This window comes from Schistocerca americana, unplaced genomic scaffold (assembly GCF_021461395.2).
Source record: "Schistocerca americana isolate TAMUIC-IGC-003095 unplaced genomic scaffold, iqSchAmer2.1 HiC_scaffold_165, whole genome shotgun sequence".
Taxonomy (NCBI): Eukaryota; Metazoa; Arthropoda; class Insecta; order Orthoptera; family Acrididae; genus Schistocerca; species Schistocerca americana.
Genome location: NW_025725738.1, coordinates 203,940 through 220,522, shown reverse-complemented (window position 1 = coordinate 220,522; position 16,583 = coordinate 203,940). Strand labels below are relative to the sequence as shown.

Here is a 16,583-nt window from a genome sequence, read left to right as displayed (position 1 = left end):
TTGAGCGTGATACACACACAGCCAGAACGGTGTTATCTAGCGAAATGGTCGGCTGAGTGCCGTCACCGCGAGTTTTGGCTGGCATTTGCGCATCTAAGACAGCGTCGGAAAGTAACCCGTTCGGCTTCTGAGTCAAATCAAATATGTGTGTTAATTTTGACACCACTAGCGCTGCAGGTTTTTTATGCAGTTCCTGTACCTCTCAGAAATGATTATGAAATAAAACTGAAGTACGTGACGTGTGTGACGCTAGGAAAACATTAGGCAGCATGGAGAGATTCTGTATGGGACCACCCCACCCAAACGAGAACTGTGTGTCGTGCGACCCGACACGTAGTCACCGACGCAGCCCGGCTAGCTCAGTCGGTAGAGCATGAGACTCTTAATCTCAGGGTCGTGGGTTCGAGCCCCACGCTGGGCGGAACGTAATTTTGTTCCGCTGCAGATGTAAATTACCGTTTTTCTGATCAATGTGACGTAATGGAAATAGCAACTTAAAACTTTGCCTACGTCTCCATCAGTCGCAAGGAAAGTGTATCTGAAGGTGAAGGTGATTTCGTAGACATGTGTCAAAGACATGTTCTGAAATGTAAGTGGTGTTGGTTGGAGAGCACATCGGTTACGTGTGAGATGTGTAGCCAAGCAGTAATGGTGCGCCATAGCTGCAAATATTAGTCGGTAATATGAAGTGTTGTCAGCTTAAGCCTGATGATCCAGACGAGCGTAAGCACGAAGTACGCAAAACTACCGCTAGGCCGCGCCTCTTTAGCTCAGTGGCAGAGCACTGGTCTAGTAAACCAGGGGTCGTGAGTTCGATCCTCACAGGAGGCAAACGAATTTTCGAAATCAGTTGCGCGTCGTGGCCGTATAGCAAGCAGTATCTGGAACGACGAACAATTAGCAACAGGTGTTTTATTTAGAATTACTCTCAGATGTGATTGAGGCGAATGTCGCAGATAAAGCATTTTCCAAAGCGGTACAGCGTAGGGTGGGAGGCGGCAGTCTGAATTATATTTTTTACATGTGTTTTTCAAATATCACAGAGCCTCTCGCGAGCGTCGTCGTCGTCGACGCCGCCGCTTCTGCAGAAGTAGGAAATCGCCATCGTAGCAAATGCGGCGAGGGACGCCCTGCCTTCGATTTCGAATGCACAAAGTGTGTGGTCTTGGTTCCCAATCTCTACTTGGTCGGTCTCGTAAAGGCTTGAATGTAACGAATGGGTGGGAAGCAGCAAGAGGCAGCGGCTGTGTAGAACGAAAACACAATTCCTCAGCGGTATGAGCGTTTCGAGATGACACGAATGTAAGGAATACTTGGCGGCCAGTGACCGTGTGGCCTAATGGATAAGGCGTCGGACTTCGGATCCGAAGATTGCAGGTTCGAATCCTGTCACGGTCGTGTTTTTCCAATTCTGCAAAAGAAACACACCGTTTTAGTGTAGCTATTGAGCAGTACGAAATCGTCTGAATGTTGCTGTTGTCCACTTCCTGCTTGGAGATGCACTTGAGCGTGATACACACACAGCCAGAACGGTGTTATCTAGCGAAATGGTCGGCTGAGTGCCGTCACCGCGAGTTTTGGCTGGCATTTGCGCATCTAAGACAGCGTCGGAAAGTAACCCGTTCGGCTTCTGAGTCAAATCAAATATGTGTGTTAATTTTGACACCACTAGCGCTGCAGGTTTTTTATGCAGTTCCTGTACCTCTCAGAAATGATTATGAAATAAAACTGAAGTACGTGACGTGTGTGACGCTAGGAAAACATTAGGCAGCATGGAGAGATTCTGTATGGGACCACCCCACCCAAACGAGAACTGTGTGTCGTGCGACCCGACACGTAGTCACCGACGCAGCCCGGCTAGCTCAGTCGGTAGAGCATGAGACTCTTAATCTCAGGGTCGTGGGTTCGAGCCCCACGCTGGGCGGAACGTAATTTTGTTCCGCTGCAGATGTAAATTACCGTTTTTCTGATCAATGTGACGTAATGGAAATAGCAACTTAAAACTTTGCCTACGTCTCCATCAGTCGCAAGGAAAGTGTATCTGAAGGTGAAGGTGATTTCGTAGACATGTGTCAAAGACATGTTCTGAAATGTAAGTGGTGTTGGTTGGAGAGCACATCGGTTACGTGTGAGATGTGTAGCCAAGCAGTAATGGTGCGCCATAGCTGCAAATATTAGTCGGTAATATGAAGTGTTGTCAGCTTAAGCCTGATGATCCAGACGAGCGTAAGCACGAAGTACGCAAAACTACCGCTAGGCCGCGCCTCTTTAGCTCAGTGGCAGAGCACTGGTCTAGTAAACCAGGGGTCGTGAGTTCGATCCTCACAGGAGGCAAACGAATTTTCGAAATCAGTTGCGCGTCGTGGCCGTATAGCAAGCAGTATCTGGAACGACGAACAATTAGCAACAGGTGTTTTATTTAGAATTACTCTCAGATGTGATTGAGGCGAATGTCGCAGATAAAGCATTTTCCAAAGCGGTACAGCGTAGGGTGGGAGGCGGCAGTCTGAATTATATTTTTTACATGTGTTTTTCAAATATCACAGAGCCTCTCGCGAGCGTCGTCGTCGTCGACGCCGCCGCTTCTGCAGAAGTAGGAAATCGCCATCGTAGCAAATGCGGCGAGGGACGCCCTGCCTTCGATTTCGAATGCACAAAGTGTGTGGTCTTGGTTCCCAATCTCTACTTGGTCGGTCTCGTAAAGGCTTGAATGTAACGAATGGGTGGGAAGCAGCAAGAGGCAGCGGCTGTGTAGAACGAAAACACAATTCCTCAGCGGTATGAGCGTTTCGAGATGACACGAATGTAAGGAATACTTGGCGGCCAGTGACCGTGTGGCCTAATGGATAAGGCGTCGGACTTCGGATCCGAAGATTGCAGGTTCGAATCCTGTCACGGTCGTGTTTTTCCAATTCTGCAAAAGAAACACACCGTTTTAGTGTAGCTATTGAGCAGTACGAAATCGTCTGAATGTTGCTGTTGTCCACTTCCTGCTTGGAGATGCACTTGAGCGTGATACACACACAGCCAGAACGGTGTTATCTAGCGAAATGGTCGGCTGAGTGCCGTCACCGCGAGTTTTGGCTGGCATTTGCGCATCTAAGACAGCGTCGGAAAGTAACCCGTTCGGCTTCTGAGTCAAATCAAATATGTGTGTTAATTTTGACACCACTAGCGCTGCAGGTTTTTTATGCAGTTCCTGTACCTCTCAGAAATGATTATGAAATAAAACTGAAGTACGTGACGTGTGTGACGCTAGGAAAACATTAGGCAGCATGGAGAGATTCTGTATGGGACCACCCCACCCAAACGAGAACTGTGTGTCGTGCGACCCGACACGTAGTCACCGACGCAGCCCGGCTAGCTCAGTCGGTAGAGCATGAGACTCTTAATCTCAGGGTCGTGGGTTCGAGCCCCACGCTGGGCGGAACGTAATTTTGTTCCGCTGCAGATGTAAATTACCGTTTTTCTGATCAATGTGACGTAATGGAAATAGCAACTTAAAACTTTGCCTACGTCTCCATCAGTCGCAAGGAAAGTGTATCTGAAGGTGAAGGTGATTTCGTAGACATGTGTCAAAGACATGTTCTGAAATGTAAGTGGTGTTGGTTGGAGAGCACATCGGTTACGTGTGAGATGTGTAGCCAAGCAGTAATGGTGCGCCATAGCTGCAAATATTAGTCGGTAATATGAAGTGTTGTCAGCTTAAGCCTGATGATCCAGACGAGCGTAAGCACGAAGTACGCAAAACTACCGCTAGGCCGCGCCTCTTTAGCTCAGTGGCAGAGCACTGGTCTAGTAAACCAGGGGTCGTGAGTTCGATCCTCACAGGAGGCAAACGAATTTTCGAAATCAGTTGCGCGTCGTGGCCGTATAGCAAGCAGTATCTGGAACGACGAACAATTAGCAACAGGTGTTTTATTTAGAATTACTCTCAGATGTGATTGAGGCGAATGTCGCAGATAAAGCATTTTCCAAAGCGGTACAGCGTAGGGTGGGAGGCGGCAGTCTGAATTATATTTTTTACATGTGTTTTTCAAATATCACAGAGCCTCTCGCGAGCGTCGTCGTCGTCGACGCCGCCGCTTCTGCAGAAGTAGGAAATCGCCATCGTAGCAAATGCGGCGAGGGACGCCCTGCCTTCGATTTCGAATGCACAAAGTGTGTGGTCTTGGTTCCCAATCTCTACTTGGTCGGTCTCGTAAAGGCTTGAATGTAACGAATGGGTGGGAAGCAGCAAGAGGCAGCGGCTGTGTAGAACGAAAACACAATTCCTCAGCGGTATGAGCGTTTCGAGATGACACGAATGTAAGGAATACTTGGCGGCCAGTGACCGTGTGGCCTAATGGATAAGGCGTCGGACTTCGGATCCGAAGATTGCAGGTTCGAATCCTGTCACGGTCGTGTTTTTCCAATTCTGCAAAAGAAACACACCGTTTTAGTGTAGCTATTGAGCAGTACGAAATCGTCTGAATGTTGCTGTTGTCCACTTCCTGCTTGGAGATGCACTTGAGCGTGATACACACACAGCCAGAACGGTGTTATCTAGCGAAATGGTCGGCTGAGTGCCGTCACCGCGAGTTTTGGCTGGCATTTGCGCATCTAAGACAGCGTCGGAAAGTAACCCGTTCGGCTTCTGAGTCAAATCAAATATGTGTGTTAATTTTGACACCACTAGCGCTGCAGGTTTTTTATGCAGTTCCTGTACCTCTCAGAAATGATTATGAAATAAAACTGAAGTACGTGACGTGTGTGACGCTAGGAAAACATTAGGCAGCATGGAGAGATTCTGTATGGGACCACCCCACCCAAACGAGAACTGTGTGTCGTGCGACCCGACACGTAGTCACCGACGCAGCCCGGCTAGCTCAGTCGGTAGAGCATGAGACTCTTAATCTCAGGGTCGTGGGTTCGAGCCCCACGCTGGGCGGAACGTAATTTTGTTCCGCTGCAGATGTAAATTACCGTTTTTCTGATCAATGTGACGTAATGGAAATAGCAACTTAAAACTTTGCCTACGTCTCCATCAGTCGCAAGGAAAGTGTATCTGAAGGTGAAGGTGATTTCGTAGACATGTGTCAAAGACATGTTCTGAAATGTAAGTGGTGTTGGTTGGAGAGCACATCGGTTACGTGTGAGATGTGTAGCCAAGCAGTAATGGTGCGCCATAGCTGCAAATATTAGTCGGTAATATGAAGTGTTGTCAGCTTAAGCCTGATGATCCAGACGAGCGTAAGCACGAAGTACGCAAAACTACCGCTAGGCCGCGCCTCTTTAGCTCAGTGGCAGAGCACTGGTCTAGTAAACCAGGGGTCGTGAGTTCGATCCTCACAGGAGGCAAACGAATTTTCGAAATCAGTTGCGCGTCGTGGCCGTATAGCAAGCAGTATCTGGAACGACGAACAATTAGCAACAGGTGTTTTATTTAGAATTACTCTCAGATGTGATTGAGGCGAATGTCGCAGATAAAGCATTTTCCAAAGCGGTACAGCGTAGGGTGGGAGGCGGCAGTCTGAATTATATTTTTTACATGTGTTTTTCAAATATCACAGAGCCTCTCGCGAGCGTCGTCGTCGTCGACGCCGCCGCTTCTGCAGAAGTAGGAAATCGCCATCGTAGCAAATGCGGCGAGGGACGCCCTGCCTTCGATTTCGAATGCACAAAGTGTGTGGTCTTGGTTCCCAATCTCTACTTGGTCGGTCTCGTAAAGGCTTGAATGTAACGAATGGGTGGGAAGCAGCAAGAGGCAGCGGCTGTGTAGAACGAAAACACAATTCCTCAGCGGTATGAGCGTTTCGAGATGACACGAATGTAAGGAATACTTGGCGGCCAGTGACCGTGTGGCCTAATGGATAAGGCGTCGGACTTCGGATCCGAAGATTGCAGGTTCGAATCCTGTCACGGTCGTGTTTTTCCAATTCTGCAAAAGAAACACACCGTTTTAGTGTAGCTATTGAGCAGTACGAAATCGTCTGAATGTTGCTGTTGTCCACTTCCTGCTTGGAGATGCACTTGAGCGTGATACACACACAGCCAGAACGGTGTTATCTAGCGAAATGGTCGGCTGAGTGCCGTCACCGCGAGTTTTGGCTGGCATTTGCGCATCTAAGACAGCGTCGGAAAGTAACCCGTTCGGCTTCTGAGTCAAATCAAATATGTGTGTTAATTTTGACACCACTAGCGCTGCAGGTTTTTTATGCAGTTCCTGTACCTCTCAGAAATGATTATGAAATAAAACTGAAGTACGTGACGTGTGTGACGCTAGGAAAACATTAGGCAGCATGGAGAGATTCTGTATGGGACCACCCCACCCAAACGAGAACTGTGTGTCGTGCGACCCGACACGTAGTCACCGACGCAGCCCGGCTAGCTCAGTCGGTAGAGCATGAGACTCTTAATCTCAGGGTCGTGGGTTCGAGCCCCACGCTGGGCGGAACGTAATTTTGTTCCGCTGCAGATGTAAATTACCGTTTTTCTGATCAATGTGACGTAATGGAAATAGCAACTTAAAACTTTGCCTACGTCTCCATCAGTCGCAAGGAAAGTGTATCTGAAGGTGAAGGTGATTTCGTAGACATGTGTCAAAGACATGTTCTGAAATGTAAGTGGTGTTGGTTGGAGAGCACATCGGTTACGTGTGAGATGTGTAGCCAAGCAGTAATGGTGCGCCATAGCTGCAAATATTAGTCGGTAATATGAAGTGTTGTCAGCTTAAGCCTGATGATCCAGACGAGCGTAAGCACGAAGTACGCAAAACTACCGCTAGGCCGCGCCTCTTTAGCTCAGTGGCAGAGCACTGGTCTAGTAAACCAGGGGTCGTGAGTTCGATCCTCACAGGAGGCAAACGAATTTTCGAAATCAGTTGCGCGTCGTGGCCGTATAGCAAGCAGTATCTGGAACGACGAACAATTAGCAACAGGTGTTTTATTTAGAATTACTCTCAGATGTGATTGAGGCGAATGTCGCAGATAAAGCATTTTCCAAAGCGGTACAGCGTAGGGTGGGAGGCGGCAGTCTGAATTATATTTTTTACATGTGTTTTTCAAATATCACAGAGCCTCTCGCGAGCGTCGTCGTCGTCGACGCCGCCGCTTCTGCAGAAGTAGGAAATCGCCATCGTAGCAAATGCGGCGAGGGACGCCCTGCCTTCGATTTCGAATGCACAAAGTGTGTGGTCTTGGTTCCCAATCTCTACTTGGTCGGTCTCGTAAAGGCTTGAATGTAACGAATGGGTGGGAAGCAGCAAGAGGCAGCGGCTGTGTAGAACGAAAACACAATTCCTCAGCGGTATGAGCGTTTCGAGATGACACGAATGTAAGGAATACTTGGCGGCCAGTGACCGTGTGGCCTAATGGATAAGGCGTCGGACTTCGGATCCGAAGATTGCAGGTTCGAATCCTGTCACGGTCGTGTTTTTCCAATTCTGCAAAAGAAACACACCGTTTTAGTGTAGCTATTGAGCAGTACGAAATCGTCTGAATGTTGCTGTTGTCCACTTCCTGCTTGGAGATGCACTTGAGCGTGATACACACACAGCCAGAACGGTGTTATCTAGCGAAATGGTCGGCTGAGTGCCGTCACCGCGAGTTTTGGCTGGCATTTGCGCATCTAAGACAGCGTCGGAAAGTAACCCGTTCGGCTTCTGAGTCAAATCAAATATGTGTGTTAATTTTGACACCACTAGCGCTGCAGGTTTTTTATGCAGTTCCTGTACCTCTCAGAAATGATTATGAAATAAAACTGAAGTACGTGACGTGTGTGACGCTAGGAAAACATTAGGCAGCATGGAGAGATTCTGTATGGGACCACCCCACCCAAACGAGAACTGTGTGTCGTGCGACCCGACACGTAGTCACCGACGCAGCCCGGCTAGCTCAGTCGGTAGAGCATGAGACTCTTAATCTCAGGGTCGTGGGTTCGAGCCCCACGCTGGGCGGAACGTAATTTTGTTCCGCTGCAGATGTAAATTACCGTTTTTCTGATCAATGTGACGTAATGGAAATAGCAACTTAAAACTTTGCCTACGTCTCCATCAGTCGCAAGGAAAGTGTATCTGAAGGTGAAGGTGATTTCGTAGACATGTGTCAAAGACATGTTCTGAAATGTAAGTGGTGTTGGTTGGAGAGCACATCGGTTACGTGTGAGATGTGTAGCCAAGCAGTAATGGTGCGCCATAGCTGCAAATATTAGTCGGTAATATGAAGTGTTGTCAGCTTAAGCCTGATGATCCAGACGAGCGTAAGCACGAAGTACGCAAAACTACCGCTAGGCCGCGCCTCTTTAGCTCAGTGGCAGAGCACTGGTCTAGTAAACCAGGGGTCGTGAGTTCGATCCTCACAGGAGGCAAACGAATTTTCGAAATCAGTTGCGCGTCGTGGCCGTATAGCAAGCAGTATCTGGAACGACGAACAATTAGCAACAGGTGTTTTATTTAGAATTACTCTCAGATGTGATTGAGGCGAATGTCGCAGATAAAGCATTTTCCAAAGCGGTACAGCGTAGGGTGGGAGGCGGCAGTCTGAATTATATTTTTTACATGTGTTTTTCAAATATCACAGAGCCTCTCGCGAGCGTCGTCGTCGTCGACGCCGCCGCTTCTGCAGAAGTAGGAAATCGCCATCGTAGCAAATGCGGCGAGGGACGCCCTGCCTTCGATTTCGAATGCACAAAGTGTGTGGTCTTGGTTCCCAATCTCTACTTGGTCGGTCTCGTAAAGGCTTGAATGTAACGAATGGGTGGGAAGCAGCAAGAGGCAGCGGCTGTGTAGAACGAAAACACAATTCCTCAGCGGTATGAGCGTTTCGAGATGACACGAATGTAAGGAATACTTGGCGGCCAGTGACCGTGTGGCCTAATGGATAAGGCGTCGGACTTCGGATCCGAAGATTGCAGGTTCGAATCCTGTCACGGTCGTGTTTTTCCAATTCTGCAAAAGAAACACACCGTTTTAGTGTAGCTATTGAGCAGTACGAAATCGTCTGAATGTTGCTGTTGTCCACTTCCTGCTTGGAGATGCACTTGAGCGTGATACACACACAGCCAGAACGGTGTTATCTAGCGAAATGGTCGGCTGAGTGCCGTCACCGCGAGTTTTGGCTGGCATTTGCGCATCTAAGACAGCGTCGGAAAGTAACCCGTTCGGCTTCTGAGTCAAATCAAATATGTGTGTTAATTTTGACACCACTAGCGCTGCAGGTTTTTTATGCAGTTCCTGTACCTCTCAGAAATGATTATGAAATAAAACTGAAGTACGTGACGTGTGTGACGCTAGGAAAACATTAGGCAGCATGGAGAGATTCTGTATGGGACCACCCCACCCAAACGAGAACTGTGTGTCGTGCGACCCGACACGTAGTCACCGACGCAGCCCGGCTAGCTCAGTCGGTAGAGCATGAGACTCTTAATCTCAGGGTCGTGGGTTCGAGCCCCACGCTGGGCGGAACGTAATTTTGTTCCGCTGCAGATGTAAATTACCGTTTTTCTGATCAATGTGACGTAATGGAAATAGCAACTTAAAACTTTGCCTACGTCTCCATCAGTCGCAAGGAAAGTGTATCTGAAGGTGAAGGTGATTTCGTAGACATGTGTCAAAGACATGTTCTGAAATGTAAGTGGTGTTGGTTGGAGAGCACATCGGTTACGTGTGAGATGTGTAGCCAAGCAGTAATGGTGCGCCATAGCTGCAAATATTAGTCGGTAATATGAAGTGTTGTCAGCTTAAGCCTGATGATCCAGACGAGCGTAAGCACGAAGTACGCAAAACTACCGCTAGGCCGCGCCTCTTTAGCTCAGTGGCAGAGCACTGGTCTAGTAAACCAGGGGTCGTGAGTTCGATCCTCACAGGAGGCAAACGAATTTTCGAAATCAGTTGCGCGTCGTGGCCGTATAGCAAGCAGTATCTGGAACGACGAACAATTAGCAACAGGTGTTTTATTTAGAATTACTCTCAGATGTGATTGAGGCGAATGTCGCAGATAAAGCATTTTCCAAAGCGGTACAGCGTAGGGTGGGAGGCGGCAGTCTGAATTATATTTTTTACATGTGTTTTTCAAATATCACAGAGCCTCTCGCGAGCGTCGTCGTCGTCGACGCCGCCGCTTCTGCAGAAGTAGGAAATCGCCATCGTAGCAAATGCGGCGAGGGACGCCCTGCCTTCGATTTCGAATGCACAAAGTGTGTGGTCTTGGTTCCCAATCTCTACTTGGTCGGTCTCGTAAAGGCTTGAATGTAACGAATGGGTGGGAAGCAGCAAGAGGCAGCGGCTGTGTAGAACGAAAACACAATTCCTCAGCGGTATGAGCGTTTCGAGATGACACGAATGTAAGGAATACTTGGCGGCCAGTGACCGTGTGGCCTAATGGATAAGGCGTCGGACTTCGGATCCGAAGATTGCAGGTTCGAATCCTGTCACGGTCGTGTTTTTCCAATTCTGCAAAAGAAACACACCGTTTTAGTGTAGCTATTGAGCAGTACGAAATCGTCTGAATGTTGCTGTTGTCCACTTCCTGCTTGGAGATGCACTTGAGCGTGATACACACACAGCCAGAACGGTGTTATCTAGCGAAATGGTCGGCTGAGTGCCGTCACCGCGAGTTTTGGCTGGCATTTGCGCATCTAAGACAGCGTCGGAAAGTAACCCGTTCGGCTTCTGAGTCAAATCAAATATGTGTGTTAATTTTGACACCACTAGCGCTGCAGGTTTTTTATGCAGTTCCTGTACCTCTCAGAAATGATTATGAAATAAAACTGAAGTACGTGACGTGTGTGACGCTAGGAAAACATTAGGCAGCATGGAGAGATTCTGTATGGGACCACCCCACCCAAACGAGAACTGTGTGTCGTGCGACCCGACACGTAGTCACCGACGCAGCCCGGCTAGCTCAGTCGGTAGAGCATGAGACTCTTAATCTCAGGGTCGTGGGTTCGAGCCCCACGCTGGGCGGAACGTAATTTTGTTCCGCTGCAGATGTAAATTACCGTTTTTCTGATCAATGTGACGTAATGGAAATAGCAACTTAAAACTTTGCCTACGTCTCCATCAGTCGCAAGGAAAGTGTATCTGAAGGTGAAGGTGATTTCGTAGACATGTGTCAAAGACATGTTCTGAAATGTAAGTGGTGTTGGTTGGAGAGCACATCGGTTACGTGTGAGATGTGTAGCCAAGCAGTAATGGTGCGCCATAGCTGCAAATATTAGTCGGTAATATGAAGTGTTGTCAGCTTAAGCCTGATGATCCAGACGAGCGTAAGCACGAAGTACGCAAAACTACCGCTAGGCCGCGCCTCTTTAGCTCAGTGGCAGAGCACTGGTCTAGTAAACCAGGGGTCGTGAGTTCGATCCTCACAGGAGGCAAACGAATTTTCGAAATCAGTTGCGTGGTGGCCGTATAGCAAGCAGTATCTGGAACGACGAACAATTAGCAACAGGTGTTTTATTTAGAATTACTCTCAGATGTGATTGAGGCGAATGTCGCAGATAAAGCATTTTCCAAAGCGGTACAGCGTAGGGTGGGAGGCGGCAGTCTGAATTATATTTTTTACATGTGTTTTTCAAATATCACAGAGCCTCTCGCGAGCGTCGTCGTCGTCGACGCCGCCGCTTCTGCAGAAGTAGGAAATCGCCATCGTAGCAAATGCGGCGAGGGACGCCCTGCCTTCGATTTCGAATGCACAAAGTGTGTGGTCTTGGTTCCCAATCTCTACTTGGTCGGTCTCGTAAAGGCTTGAATGTAACGAATGGGTGGGAAGCAGCAAGAGGCAGCGGCTGTGTAGAACGAAAACACAATTCCTCAGCGGTATGAGCGTTTCGAGATGACACGAATGTAAGGAATACTTGGCGGCCAGTGACCGTGTGGCCTAATGGATAAGGCGTCGGACTTCGGATCCGAAGATTGCAGGTTCGAATCCTGTCACGGTCGTGTTTTTCCAATTCTGCAAAAGAAACACACCGTTTTAGTGTAGCTATTGAGCAGTACGAAATCGTCTGAATGTTGCTGTTGTCCACTTCCTGCTTGGAGATGCACTTGAGCGTGATACACACACAGCCAGAACGGTGTTATCTAGCGAAATGGTCGGCTGAGTGCCGTCACCGCGAGTTTTGGCTGGCATTTGCGCATCTAAGACAGCGTCGGAAAGTAACCCGTTCGGCTTCTGAGTCAAATCAAATATGTGTGTTAATTTTGACACCACTAGCGCTGCAGGTTTTTTATGCAGTTCCTGTACCTCTCAGAAATGATTATGAAATAAAACTGAAGTACGTGACGTGTGTGACGCTAGGAAAACATTAGGCAGCATGGAGAGATTCTGTATGGGACCACCCCACCCAAACGAGAACTGTGTGTCGTGCGACCCGACACGTAGTCACCGACGCAGCCCGGCTAGCTCAGTCGGTAGAGCATGAGACTCTTAATCTCAGGGTCGTGGGTTCGAGCCCCACGCTGGGCGGAACGTAATTTTGTTCCGCTGCAGATGTAAATTACCGTTTTTCTGATCAATGTGACGTAATGGAAATAGCAACTTAAAACTTTGCCTACGTCTCCATCAGTCGCAAGGAAAGTGTATCTGAAGGTGAAGGTGATTTCGTAGACATGTGTCAAAGACATGTTCTGAAATGTAAGTGGTGTTGGTTGGAGAGCACATCGGTTACGTGTGAGATGTGTAGCCAAGCAGTAATGGTGCGCCATAGCTGCAAATATTAGTCGGTAATATGAAGTGTTGTCAGCTTAAGCCTGATGATCCAGACGAGCGTAAGCACGAAGTACGCAAAACTACCGCTAGGCCGCGCCTCTTTAGCTCAGTGGCAGAGCACTGGTCTAGTAAACCAGGGGTCGTGAGTTCGATCCTCACAGGAGGCAAACGAATTTTCGAAATCAGTTGCGTGGTGGCCGTATAGCAAGCAGTATCTGGAACGACGAACAATTAGCAACAGGTGTTTTATTTAGAATTACTCTCAGATGTGATTGAGGCGAATGTCGCAGATAAAGCATTTTCCAAAGCGGTACAGCGTAGGGTGGGAGGCGGCAGTCTGAATTATATTTTTTACATGTGTTTTTCAAATATCACAGAGCCTCTCGCGAGCGTCGTCGTCGTCGACGCCGCCGCTTCTGCAGAAGTAGGAAATCGCCATCGTAGCAAATGCGGCGAGGGACGCCCTGCCTTCGATTTCGAATGCACAAAGTGTGTGGTCTTGGTTCCCAATCTCTACTTGGTCGGTCTCGTAAAGGCTTGAATGTAACGAATGGGTGGGAAGCAGCAAGAGGCAGCGGCTGTGTAGAACGAAAACACAATTCCTCAGCGGTATGAGCGTTTCGAGATGACACGAATGTAAGGAATACTTGGCGGCCAGTGACCGTGTGGCCTAATGGATAAGGCGTCGGACTTCGGATCCGAAGATTGCAGGTTCGAATCCTGTCACGGTCGTGTTTTTCCAATTCTGCAAAAGAAACACACCGTTTTAGTGTAGCTATTGAGCAGTACGAAATCGTCTGAATGTTGCTGTTGTCCACTTCCTGCTTGGAGATGCACTTGAGCGTGATACACACACAGCCAGAACGGTGTTATCTAGCGAAATGGTCGGCTGAGTGCCGTCACCGCGAGTTTTGGCTGGCATTTGCGCATCTAAGACAGCGTCGGAAAGTAACCCGTTCGGCTTCTGAGTCAAATCAAATATGTGTGTTAATTTTGACACCACTAGCGCTGCAGGTTTTTTATGCAGTTCCTGTACCTCTCAGAAATGATTATGAAATAAAACTGAAGTACGTGACGTGTGTGACGCTAGGAAAACATTAGGCAGCATGGAGAGATTCTGTATGGGACCACCCCACCCAAACGAGAACTGTGTGTCGTGCGACCCGACACGTAGTCACCGACGCAGCCCGGCTAGCTCAGTCGGTAGAGCATGAGACTCTTAATCTCAGGGTCGTGGGTTCGAGCCCCACGCTGGGCGGAACGTAATTTTGTTCCGCTGCAGATGTAAATTACCGTTTTTCTGATCAATGTGACGTAATGGAAATAGCAACTTAAAACTTTGCCTACGTCTCCATCAGTCGCAAGGAAAGTGTATCTGAAGGTGAAGGTGATTTCGTAGACATGTGTCAAAGACATGTTCTGAAATGTAAGTGGTGTTGGTTGGAGAGCACATCGGTTACGTGTGAGATGTGTAGCCAAGCAGTAATGGTGCGCCATAGCTGCAAATATTAGTCGGTAATATGAAGTGTTGTCAGCTTAAGCCTGATGATCCAGACGAGCGTAAGCACGAAGTACGCAAAACTACCGCTAGGCCGCGCCTCTTTAGCTCAGTGGCAGAGCACTGGTCTAGTAAACCAGGGGTCGTGAGTTCGATCCTCACAGGAGGCAAACGAATTTTCGAAATCAGTTGCGTGGTGGCCGTATAGCAAGCAGTATCTGGAACGACGAACAATTAGCAACAGGTGTTTTATTTAGAATTACTCTCAGATGTGATTGAGGCGAATGTCGCAGATAAAGCATTTTCCAAAGCGGTACAGCGTAGGGTGGGAGGCGGCAGTCTGAATTATATTTTTTACATGTGTTTTTCAAATATCACAGAGCCTCTCGCGAGCGTCGTCGTCGTCGACGCCGCCGCTTCTGCAGAAGTAGGAAATCGCCATCGTAGCAAATGCGGCGAGGGACGCCCTGCCTTCGATTTCGAATGCACAAAGTGTGTGGTCTTGGTTCCCAATCTCTACTTGGTCGGTCTCGTAAAGGCTTGAATGTAACGAATGGGTGGGAAGCAGCAAGAGGCAGCGGCTGTGTAGAACGAAAACACAATTCCTCAGCGGTATGAGCGTTTCGAGATGACACGAATGTAAGGAATACTTGGCGGCCAGTGACCGTGTGGCCTAATGGATAAGGCGTCGGACTTCGGATCCGAAGATTGCAGGTTCGAATCCTGTCACGGTCGTGTTTTTCCAATTCTGCAAAAGAAACACACCGTTTTAGTGTAGCTATTGAGCAGTACGAAATCGTCTGAATGTTGCTGTTGTCCACTTCCTGCTTGGAGATGCACTTGAGCGTGATACACACACAGCCAGAACGGTGTTATCTAGCGAAATGGTCGGCTGAGTGCCGTCACCGCGAGTTTTGGCTGGCATTTGCGCATCTAAGACAGCGTCGGAAAGTAACCCGTTCGGCTTCTGAGTCAAATCAAATATGTGTGTTAATTTTGACACCACTAGCGCTGCAGGTTTTTTATGCAGTTCCTGTACCTCTCAGAAATGATTATGAAATAAAACTGAAGTACGTGACGTGTGTGACGCTAGGAAAACATTAGGCAGCATGGAGAGATTCTGTATGGGACCACCCCACCCAAACGAGAACTGTGTGTCGTGCGACCCGACACGTAGTCACCGACGCAGCCCGGCTAGCTCAGTCGGTAGAGCATGAGACTCTTAATCTCAGGGTCGTGGGTTCGAGCCCCACGCTGGGCGGAACGTAATTTTGTTCCGCTGCAGATGTAAATTACCGTTTTTCTGATCAATGTGACGTAATGGAAATAGCAACTTAAAACTTTGCCTACGTCTCCATCAGTCGCAAGGAAAGTGTATCTGAAGGTGAAGGTGATTTCGTAGACATGTGTCAAAGACATGTTCTGAAATGTAAGTGGTGTTGGTTGGAGAGCACATCGGTTACGTGTGAGATGTGTAGCCAAGCAGTAATGGTGCGCCATAGCTGCAAATATTAGTCGGTAATATGAAGTGTTGTCAGCTTAAGCCTGATGATCCAGACGAGCGTAAGCACGAAGTACGCAAAACTACCGCTAGGCCGCGCCTCTTTAGCTCAGTGGCAGAGCACTGGTCTAGTAAACCAGGGGTCGTGAGTTCGATCCTCACAGGAGGCAAACGAATTTTCGAAATCAGTTGCGCGTCGTGGCCGTATAGCAAGCAGTATCTGGAACGACGAACAATTAGCAACAGGTGTTTTATTTAGAATTACTCTCAGATGTGATTGAGGCGAATGTCGCAGATAAAGCATTTTGCAAAGCGGTACAGCGTAGGGTGGGAGGCGGCAGTCTGAATTATATTTTTTACATGTGTTTTTCAAATATCACAGAGCCTCTCGCGAGCGTCGTCGTCGTCGACGCCGCCGCTTCTGCAGAAGTAGGAAATCGCCATCGTAGCAAATGCGGCGAGGGACGCCCTGCCTTCGATTTCGAATGCACAAAGTGTGTGGTCTTGGTTCCCAATCTCTACTTGGTCGGTCTCGTAAAGGCTTGAATGTAACGAATGGGTGGGAAGCAGCAAGAGGCAGCGGCTGTGTAGAACGAAAACACAATTCCTCAGCGGTATGAGCGTTTCGAGATGACACGAATGTAAGGAATACTTGGCGGCCAGTGACCGTGTGGCCTAATGGATAAGGCGTCGGACTTCGGATCCGAAGATTGCAGGTTCGAATCCTGTCACGGTCGTGTTTTTCCAATTCTGCAAAAGAAACACACCGTTTTAGTGTAGCTATTGAGCAGTACGAAATCGTCTGAATGTTGCTGTTGTCCACTTCCTGCTTGGAGATGCACTTGAGCGTGATACACACACAGCCAGAACGGTGTTATCTAGCGAAATGGTCGGCTGA

At 48.4% G+C, this 16,583-nt stretch overlaps 33 non-coding genes across 33 annotated transcripts; all 33 read left to right on the top strand.

Moving 5' to 3' along the window:
• The first annotated feature begins 348 nt into the window (after positions 1-348).
• Trnak-cuu lies at positions 349-421 on the top strand. Its single transcript has one exon. It is a non-coding gene; the product is annotated as a tRNA-Lys (tRNA).
• Positions 422-759: 338 nt separating this feature from the next.
• On the top strand, positions 760-831 carry Trnat-agu. Its single transcript has one exon. It is a non-coding gene; the product is annotated as a tRNA-Thr (tRNA).
• Positions 832-1,325: 494 nt separating this feature from the next.
• On the top strand, positions 1,326-1,398 carry Trnar-ucg. Its single transcript has one exon. It is a non-coding gene; the product is annotated as a tRNA-Arg (tRNA).
• A 453-nt stretch (positions 1,399-1,851) lies between these two features.
• Trnak-cuu lies at positions 1,852-1,924 on the top strand. The gene has a single exon. It is a non-coding gene; the product is annotated as a tRNA-Lys (tRNA).
• Positions 1,925-2,262: 338 nt separating this feature from the next.
• On the top strand, positions 2,263-2,334 carry Trnat-agu. Its single transcript has one exon. It is a non-coding gene; the product is annotated as a tRNA-Thr (tRNA).
• A 494-nt stretch (positions 2,335-2,828) lies between these two features.
• Trnar-ucg lies at positions 2,829-2,901 on the top strand. The gene has a single exon. It is a non-coding gene; the product is annotated as a tRNA-Arg (tRNA).
• Positions 2,902-3,354: 453 nt separating this feature from the next.
• On the top strand, positions 3,355-3,427 carry Trnak-cuu. The gene has a single exon. It is a non-coding gene; the product is annotated as a tRNA-Lys (tRNA).
• Positions 3,428-3,765: 338 nt separating this feature from the next.
• Positions 3,766-3,837, top strand: Trnat-agu. The gene has a single exon. It is a non-coding gene; the product is annotated as a tRNA-Thr (tRNA).
• A 494-nt stretch (positions 3,838-4,331) lies between these two features.
• Trnar-ucg lies at positions 4,332-4,404 on the top strand. Its single transcript has one exon. It is a non-coding gene; the product is annotated as a tRNA-Arg (tRNA).
• Positions 4,405-4,857: 453 nt separating this feature from the next.
• On the top strand, positions 4,858-4,930 carry Trnak-cuu. The gene has a single exon. It is a non-coding gene; the product is annotated as a tRNA-Lys (tRNA).
• A 338-nt stretch (positions 4,931-5,268) lies between these two features.
• Positions 5,269-5,340, top strand: Trnat-agu. The gene has a single exon. It is a non-coding gene; the product is annotated as a tRNA-Thr (tRNA).
• A 494-nt stretch (positions 5,341-5,834) lies between these two features.
• On the top strand, positions 5,835-5,907 carry Trnar-ucg. Its single transcript has one exon. It is a non-coding gene; the product is annotated as a tRNA-Arg (tRNA).
• A 453-nt stretch (positions 5,908-6,360) lies between these two features.
• On the top strand, positions 6,361-6,433 carry Trnak-cuu. Its single transcript has one exon. It is a non-coding gene; the product is annotated as a tRNA-Lys (tRNA).
• Positions 6,434-6,771: 338 nt separating this feature from the next.
• Trnat-agu lies at positions 6,772-6,843 on the top strand. Its single transcript has one exon. It is a non-coding gene; the product is annotated as a tRNA-Thr (tRNA).
• A 494-nt stretch (positions 6,844-7,337) lies between these two features.
• Trnar-ucg lies at positions 7,338-7,410 on the top strand. The gene has a single exon. It is a non-coding gene; the product is annotated as a tRNA-Arg (tRNA).
• A 453-nt stretch (positions 7,411-7,863) lies between these two features.
• On the top strand, positions 7,864-7,936 carry Trnak-cuu. The gene has a single exon. It is a non-coding gene; the product is annotated as a tRNA-Lys (tRNA).
• Positions 7,937-8,274: 338 nt separating this feature from the next.
• Trnat-agu lies at positions 8,275-8,346 on the top strand. Its single transcript has one exon. It is a non-coding gene; the product is annotated as a tRNA-Thr (tRNA).
• Positions 8,347-8,840: 494 nt separating this feature from the next.
• Trnar-ucg lies at positions 8,841-8,913 on the top strand. The gene has a single exon. It is a non-coding gene; the product is annotated as a tRNA-Arg (tRNA).
• A 453-nt stretch (positions 8,914-9,366) lies between these two features.
• Positions 9,367-9,439, top strand: Trnak-cuu. The gene has a single exon. It is a non-coding gene; the product is annotated as a tRNA-Lys (tRNA).
• A 338-nt stretch (positions 9,440-9,777) lies between these two features.
• On the top strand, positions 9,778-9,849 carry Trnat-agu. Its single transcript has one exon. It is a non-coding gene; the product is annotated as a tRNA-Thr (tRNA).
• Positions 9,850-10,343: 494 nt separating this feature from the next.
• On the top strand, positions 10,344-10,416 carry Trnar-ucg. Its single transcript has one exon. It is a non-coding gene; the product is annotated as a tRNA-Arg (tRNA).
• Positions 10,417-10,869: 453 nt separating this feature from the next.
• On the top strand, positions 10,870-10,942 carry Trnak-cuu. The gene has a single exon. It is a non-coding gene; the product is annotated as a tRNA-Lys (tRNA).
• A 338-nt stretch (positions 10,943-11,280) lies between these two features.
• Positions 11,281-11,352, top strand: Trnat-agu. Its single transcript has one exon. It is a non-coding gene; the product is annotated as a tRNA-Thr (tRNA).
• Positions 11,353-11,844: 492 nt separating this feature from the next.
• Trnar-ucg lies at positions 11,845-11,917 on the top strand. The gene has a single exon. It is a non-coding gene; the product is annotated as a tRNA-Arg (tRNA).
• Positions 11,918-12,370: 453 nt separating this feature from the next.
• On the top strand, positions 12,371-12,443 carry Trnak-cuu. Its single transcript has one exon. It is a non-coding gene; the product is annotated as a tRNA-Lys (tRNA).
• A 338-nt stretch (positions 12,444-12,781) lies between these two features.
• On the top strand, positions 12,782-12,853 carry Trnat-agu. The gene has a single exon. It is a non-coding gene; the product is annotated as a tRNA-Thr (tRNA).
• Positions 12,854-13,345: 492 nt separating this feature from the next.
• Trnar-ucg lies at positions 13,346-13,418 on the top strand. The gene has a single exon. It is a non-coding gene; the product is annotated as a tRNA-Arg (tRNA).
• A 453-nt stretch (positions 13,419-13,871) lies between these two features.
• On the top strand, positions 13,872-13,944 carry Trnak-cuu. Its single transcript has one exon. It is a non-coding gene; the product is annotated as a tRNA-Lys (tRNA).
• A 338-nt stretch (positions 13,945-14,282) lies between these two features.
• Trnat-agu lies at positions 14,283-14,354 on the top strand. Its single transcript has one exon. It is a non-coding gene; the product is annotated as a tRNA-Thr (tRNA).
• A 492-nt stretch (positions 14,355-14,846) lies between these two features.
• On the top strand, positions 14,847-14,919 carry Trnar-ucg. Its single transcript has one exon. It is a non-coding gene; the product is annotated as a tRNA-Arg (tRNA).
• Positions 14,920-15,372: 453 nt separating this feature from the next.
• On the top strand, positions 15,373-15,445 carry Trnak-cuu. Its single transcript has one exon. It is a non-coding gene; the product is annotated as a tRNA-Lys (tRNA).
• Positions 15,446-15,783: 338 nt separating this feature from the next.
• Positions 15,784-15,855, top strand: Trnat-agu. The gene has a single exon. It is a non-coding gene; the product is annotated as a tRNA-Thr (tRNA).
• A 494-nt stretch (positions 15,856-16,349) lies between these two features.
• Trnar-ucg lies at positions 16,350-16,422 on the top strand. The gene has a single exon. It is a non-coding gene; the product is annotated as a tRNA-Arg (tRNA).
• The last annotated feature ends 161 nt before the right edge of the window (positions 16,423-16,583 follow it).